Genomic DNA, 7,300 nt, shown 5'->3' with positions numbered 1-7,300 from the left:
AATTCCTCGTTCTGTTGACGGAATCGGGAGGGAATCAGACAGGTGATACTCCTCATCCTCATTTGTCTGCTAAAGTTCATAAGAGTCTGAAGCGTGTGGATTTGGAGATCTCGCCTGCTTCAGTATCAGACTCTGCACTGTACTACTGCGCCTTGCAGCCCACAGTGACAGGAAAGTCAACTTCACTGTCCAAAAACCTACAGAGACCTCAAACATGAAAGTGTTAAAGAATCACAATAAGAAGAAAAGACTGGAAGCTATGCATAACATCAGCATTCTGATTATTGATCCAATAGAAATGTATGTATATAACCATATATGAATACTTTATTTGAATTGAATAGACAAAACATTCTAAGTGAATCCAAATACAGATAGAAAAGTTAGGTGTGTGTTTGAAGAAGCCACATGTTCACTCCCTCTGCAGTATTAAGTGCAGTTCTCATAAACAATAGTGGCAGGTTTGATGGTTTATTTACTTAATGACAGTGTAAAGATCACATGCTGGAATTTGATTATGTTCTAGGAATAAAAATGTGGATATTGTAAACTCTTTTGACAAGCAGCTGATTTGATTTATTTTTATTTTATTTTATGTTTGTTTGTTTGTTACTCAGCATGAGATTTAATGTGTTCATCATGTGTGTCTTTGCAGGATCTTTAATATATTTTTTTATATTACAGGAATATAAAAAAGGAAATTACAGGATACCTGAAAGTATGTATAACTAAGAATAAGAATTGTGGAAAATAAAAACACAGTCTCCATCACACAATCAGGAAATAAATAAGCTCCACTGAAATAGTGCTCCATAATCAATTCTTGAGGTAGATGAGCTACAACAGCTAAAGACCACATCGGGTTTCATTCCTGTTCACCAAGAACAGAAATCTAAGACTACAGTAACAACCATGTAAATGACATAAATCATACTAAAATATTTTTTAAAATCCATAGCAACCACATGGGACTCCATTACAGCTTCCTAGTGTCACCCTATCGAACAGATGAGACCTTGTAACAGTTACCAAACCATACCCCACCAGCCACCTGAGTTTCATTAGCAACCAGCTAATTCAATTTTATTACCAACTGGAATCATTTTTAAACTTACTGCAAATGTCACAGAAACTACTTGAAGCCTCATAATATTCACCAAGCTATACTGGAGCAACAGTACAGTTTCCAGCAAAGAAGCTACAATCCTGTAAACTTGACCTATACTGAAACCTCCACCTGACACTAAAGCAAGCTTGTTCTACAAGAATTGATTTTGATCTTCATGTCCACCGAGATTAATGACATATTTGGCCCAATGGCAAGAGCTGCTTACTTGGTTCACACTTAGCGTCTCGATTCCAAAAATGTTCAAATCCCACAGGAGCCCTCGCTTTATTGTTAACTTGACTTTGTGTAACTGAGTTCCTTTTACTCGGACCCCAGTCCATATGAACAGGAAGGTCATACAGTTACAGAGTACAGTGAACCTCCATTGGCGCACAGCAAGCTCCACAGGGACGACCTGGCTCGTTGGTCTAGGGGTATGATTCTCGCTTCGGGTGTGAGAGGTCCCGGGTTCAAATCCCGGATGAGCCCTGGTTTTAAATGGAATAGAGTGGTTGGGATAAAACTCATGGAAACTTGCACTGCCAGCTTGGTTCTTGCTTGGAAGCTTGTTTCTCCAGAGGTCCAAGAAGGTTCAAATCCCACTGTTAATTACCTCTGAAAATTAAAGCTCCAACCTGGAGCCTCTCTCTGGAATACAGGGAGCGGGATGGAGAATGTCACACTTTGTGGAGACATGAACCTCTGAAATATTAATATAATAGAGTACAGAAAGACCTCAGACTATCATCATTTTACTAACACCATTCATCATGTTCACTGTTATATTCATGTGTCTGTGGCTTTCATTAGGTAAGTTAACATTGATCTTTTCAGAAAGGAGATAATAAATTAATGATTAATTAGCCTGTGTGATGTTAAGAAAAAATAGAATATGAGTTATATAACTCAAAACTAAAAAATTATTATGTTCTCTATAACAGGTGACTCCATGGCAGATTTATTAGAACCACTTTTCACTCATAAAGTTGTAGATGAAGGTGATGATGTTACTCTGTCCTGCAGCAACAAAGACAGTGGTTCAGTAAACAACCTACAACGGTACAAACAACATCCAAAATCTAAACCTGAATTCCTTTTTTCATCACTCCATGTGGAGGTAAATCCCTATGCCACCACGTCTGTCTGCTAAAGTTGATGATAAAACTAAACAAGTGGATCTGATCATCTCCTCTGCTGCTTTTAATGTTTGATAATATACAATTAGAAGGTAATTTATTCATAATCACACTCTCTGGTATCACCCAGATGAGGATGGGTTCACATTTGAGTCTTCCTCATATCGTCTCACAGAGTTTTTTCTTGCCGCTGTTGCCTCAGAGTTGCTCATTAGGGGTAAAGTTAATTTTCAACTTTGTAATTTCTATTCTGAATTTCTGTATTTCTGTAAAGCTGCTTTGAGACAATGTCCATTGTTAAAAGTGCTGTACAAATAAAAATGAAGTGAACTGAATTGAATTGAACTGAATTTAATTACCTTTTGGTTATAGACACAGCAAATTTACTTATGAGAGATTTTGTTTAAATCTGGATCAGTTTCCTATGATTTTCCACATCAAATTATCATAATTATTTATAAATGTACAAATAATTTAAAAACCACACAAACAGATAAAGGCTTATAGTATTGTATAGATGATGAATCTTGAAATACAACACCAGCCATAATGACTCTAGATTTCTGTCACTGACACTGTGTGAAGTGATCTGTACAAAATAACTCTAAAACTGCATCACTTCCTGGGTGTGTCCTTCTAGAGACGTGTAAAGTTCAGCACATACAGCACTATTATACAGAATCCTCACAGAGCTGTGTTCAGAAATGGATCAACTATACAACTTACTGTACATAGTGAGATACATACCACTGATTCTCACTCTAGTTACAGGTCATTCATTTTCATCAGTTTATCAATAGTTTTAACTATCACAATCATATTTAATCAGTTAATTAATTACATTAATTAATAACCATGGTTTTTTTTGGCGACGCTACCCATGCACTTGGAGGGTTGTGGGGCTGTGGTCAAGGGAGGCCTGCCAGGTCGGGAAAGAGAGGCACTCTGGCAGGCGGTCGCAATGGTTGTACCACGCATGCTTCCATTACCAGACGTGATTCAAGATCCAAACCCAGGAAAGGTTTGAAAGGCTTAGGCTCTTGTTCACAAGGTTTGCTGATATGAACTTGCATCCCAGTCTGTTGCAATCAATTCAATTCAATTCAATTTTATTTGTATAGCGCTTTTAACAAAGAGCATTGTCTCAAAGCAGCTTTACATGAGAAACCACATAAGAAAACAACAAACATATGAACAGACAAACAGACAAACAGTCCTAGATGTTGTCCCAAGTGAGCAAGCCTGAGGTGACTGAGGCGACTGTGGCAAGGAAAACTCCCTTAGATGGTATGAGGAAGAAACCTTGAGAGGAACCAGACTCAAAAGGGAACCCATCCTCATTTGGGTGACAATTGTGTGATGCAGATACAGCATGTGTATAGTGTTATGTGAATCAATGAGGAGGTTGTTGTCCATGGCGCTGCTTGAATATCCCAATCCTCACAAGCAGAACCCGGCTGGAGCTGGTCCATCTCCGGATGCCACTGGAGCCGGCACAGTCTCTGTATGCCTCGGGATGGGTAGAAGAAAGGAAACAATGGAACAGCATTAGCGTAGCTGCTGTTCATAATATTAGCAGTACTAGCTGAATGTGCATTTAATCAGATGTACTGGAGTGCAAGGTTATGGGAAGTGTTAGATGTATGCCTGGCTAAAGAGATAAGTCTTTAGTCTACATTTAAACTGGGAGACTGTGTCTGAGCCCCGAACACAGTCCGGAAGACTATTCCAGAGTTTTGGAGCTAAATACGAAAACGCTCTACCTCCTTTTGTGGACTTTGATATTCTGGGAACTACTAGAAGTCCAGAATTTTGTGATCTTAAAGAGCGTGGTGGATTGTAATGTGTTAGAAGACTGGATAGATAGGTGGGAGCTAAACCATTTAGAGCCTTGTATGTGAGTAGAGCTAGTTTATAGTCAATTCTAAACTTAACAGGTAGCCAGTGCAGGGATGATAATATTGGGGTTATATGATCATATTTTCTTGATCTGGTAAGAACTCTGGCGGCTGCATTCTGGACTAACTGTAGCTTGTTTATTGAAGATGCAGGACAACCACCTAGTAATGCATTACAGTAGTCCAGTCTGGAGGTCATGAATGCATGAACTAGCTTTTCTGCATCAGATACAGATAAAATGTTCCTAAGCTTGGCAATATTTCTAAGAAGGAAGAAGGCTGTTTTTGTGATATTGTAAATATGGTTTTCAAAGGATAAGTTGCTGTCTAATATTACACCCAGGTCTTTCAATGTTGAGCTAGTAGTAACAGTGCATCCTTCTAGGTGCAAGCTGAATTGTGAGAGCTTCTGTGTACTAGTTTTTGGGCCAATAAGTAATATCTCCGTTTTTTCAGAATTTTATAATAGGAAATTATTGGTCATCCGATCTCTAATATCTTTAACACACTCAGTTAATCTAGACCAATTAGATATTTCATCTGGTTTTGATGAGATATATAAAGGTGCACGATCCGGGCCGCTGTCTTCGGGACTGTGCACTGCATTGATCTGCACGGATCTCCAGTGGCGACCCATCAGCCTTACAGCATCTGTGTCCAACCAACATGGAAATAAAGCCCACGGTTGCGAAACACCTAGACCCAGGGTTAGCTTTTCTCGATCCCCTCTAGCACTCCGAAGCATTCCGTGACGCATGAGTTGTGGAAAAGACGAGGTTAAAGGGCACACAAGCGACGAGGATGGGCATTCGAACCCACACGTGCAAAGCACAAAGGATTAGCAGTCCATCGCCTTAACCTCTCGGCCACCTCATCAGACGCAGGTGTGGCACCCACGACCAAATGTCCACAGAGACCGCAACAATTCCGTAGCGGCGCGCCATAACTCAACGCGTTTAAACAAGCCTGTTCCCAAAGCAACTGGAGCCCATCCCACGTGCATTAGCAGTCTGTTTCCTTAACCTCTTGGCATCCTAGGTCACCCACATGACCTTACACCTCAGTGCACCTGGCACTTGCACTCCATTGCCCAAACCTCTTGGCCACCACTTCTTATGTCGATTTTTTATTCTTGGTTGAATTGTTGTTTTGTTGGTAGCTCGTAACCATGGTAAGGGCACGACTGACGCGGCTCAGAAGCGGAAACCGTGATTTGCGTACCGTTCTGTGGTTGTTTGGACTTGCTGTTTGAAAAAGCAAGGTGTGAAACGAAGCAGCCAGCATTGACACCAGTTGCAGAAACCTGGGAGCTATTTCAGGACCTGGGTCTGGGGGCTCCGGTACCATGTGAGCTCGTTTTTTTTTTTTTGCAGCCAGGCAGCCAGCTAATGGCAACTCTTAAGCACATTTGCAGAAGGCACAGGAGCCAACACCCCTGTAAAGCCTTTGGGGTGCCAGAGCCCACAACCACTGCCTTGAAAAGGCTCAGCTGGCAGCGGTGGGATTTGAACCCACGCCTCCGAAGAGACTGGAGCCTAAATCCAGCGCCTTAGACCACTCGGCCACGCTACCCAAGGACTCAGTAATTATAGACCTCTGTGGAGAGCACACTGACATACTGTCTGGGTGTGTGGTACACAGGCTGCACAGATGAGGACAGACAAACTGTGCAGAGGGTGAAAAACAGCTCAAAAAATCATCGGCTGCCCTCTGCCCTCCCTGGATGACATGTCCAGGTCCTGCTGCCTCAGCAAAATCAAGGCCATCACAGGAGACTCCTCACATCCTGCTCATCACTTGTTTGACCTGTTGCCATCTGGGTGGCACTTCAGGTCAACAAAGTCTCACACCACCAGACTTACAAACAGCTTCTTCCCCTGGGCCATTCGGACTGCAAACAATCACTGAACACACACACATTCTACCTAATAAAATGTGCAATTCTACTGTGCACTTTAATCTGTCTGTGAATTGAGTACAAGTTATAACTTAATATTGGCTTTGCACAAATTAGATTTCAAGCAAATATATAATTGGGAACATTTTGTTGCAGCTTTATGAATGTTCTGCTTATATTACAGTAGCCCTTTAAAAAAGGGTACAAGTATGCATATGTATGAAAGGAGAGTCCATAACCTGAGGTACTGAGATATTGAGAAGGGTTCAGTGAATTAATTCTATTTTTACATATGTTTCTTTATTGACATGCACAGCCAATTATTACAACATTATTACAACAATACTAATTCTAACAAAGTCCTGAATATGTACAATATGGCTATATTTGTGGACACCTAACCATCACACCAGTATGTGGGCATTCTCCAACCTGCTGCACAATTGTATAGGATGTTTTTATATTCTTACAAAAACATGTTCCAGCTCAATGAAGATGTTTATTACAAGTTTGGTGTGGAATAAAATGAGTTACCTGCACACAGCCCTGAACTCAAACCCACTCAACACTTTGGGATGAATTAGAATTCTGACTGCACCCCAAGCCACACATGCCTGATGTTTTAGGGCTGTATGGACACATGGACATACAGTATCTCACAAAAGTAAGTACACCCCTCACATTTTTGTAAATATTTTATTATATCTTTTCATGTGACAACACTGAAGAAACGACACTCTGCTACAATGTAAAGTAGTGAGTGTACAGCCTGTATAACAGTGTAAATTTGCTGTCCCCTCAAAATAACTCAACACACAGCCATTAATGTCTAAACCGTTGGCAACAAAAGTGAATACACCCGTAAGTGGAAATGTCCAAATTGGGCCCAAAGTGTCAATATTTTGTGTGGCCACCATTATTTTCCAGCATTGCCTTAACCCTCTTGGGCATGGAGTTCACCAGAGCTACAGGTTGCCATATATTTACAAAAATGTGAGGGGTGTACTCACTTTTGTGAGATACTGTATATTGCCACCTACTGAACAATCATCTAATTTTTAATATTATTAGTGTATATTTTGCAACAAGTTTGAAGTAATATCTAAATAATGCTAGTCTTAGTAGATTGATTGATAATGTTAAATTGCCCCTAGGTGTGAATGGGTGAGCAAATGGCTGTGTGTGTGTGTGTGTGTGTGTGTGTGTGTGTGAAAGAGAGAGAGAGAAACAATTATTTTTTTTTCAATTATATTTCTGCACA

The 7,300-nt window shown here is 40.5% G+C and overlaps 2 non-coding genes across 2 annotated transcripts; one reads left to right on the top strand and one right to left on the bottom strand.

The window, feature by feature from the left end:
* Positions 1-1,525: 1,525 nt before the first annotated feature.
* On the top strand, positions 1,526-1,597 carry trnap-cgg (transfer RNA proline (anticodon CGG)). The gene has a single exon. It is a non-coding gene; the product is annotated as a tRNA-Pro (tRNA).
* A 4,035-nt stretch (positions 1,598-5,632) lies between these two features.
* trnal-uag (transfer RNA leucine (anticodon UAG)) lies at positions 5,633-5,714 on the bottom strand. Its single transcript has one exon. It is a non-coding gene; the product is annotated as a tRNA-Leu (tRNA).
* Between the last annotated feature and the right edge of the window lie 1,586 nt (positions 5,715-7,300).

This window comes from Hemibagrus wyckioides, unplaced genomic scaffold (assembly GCF_019097595.1).
Source record: "Hemibagrus wyckioides isolate EC202008001 unplaced genomic scaffold, SWU_Hwy_1.0 Contig2, whole genome shotgun sequence".
Classification (NCBI taxonomy): Eukaryota; Metazoa; Chordata; class Actinopteri; order Siluriformes; family Bagridae; genus Hemibagrus; species Hemibagrus wyckioides.
This window is presented reverse-complemented; position numbering and strand designations above follow the sequence as displayed.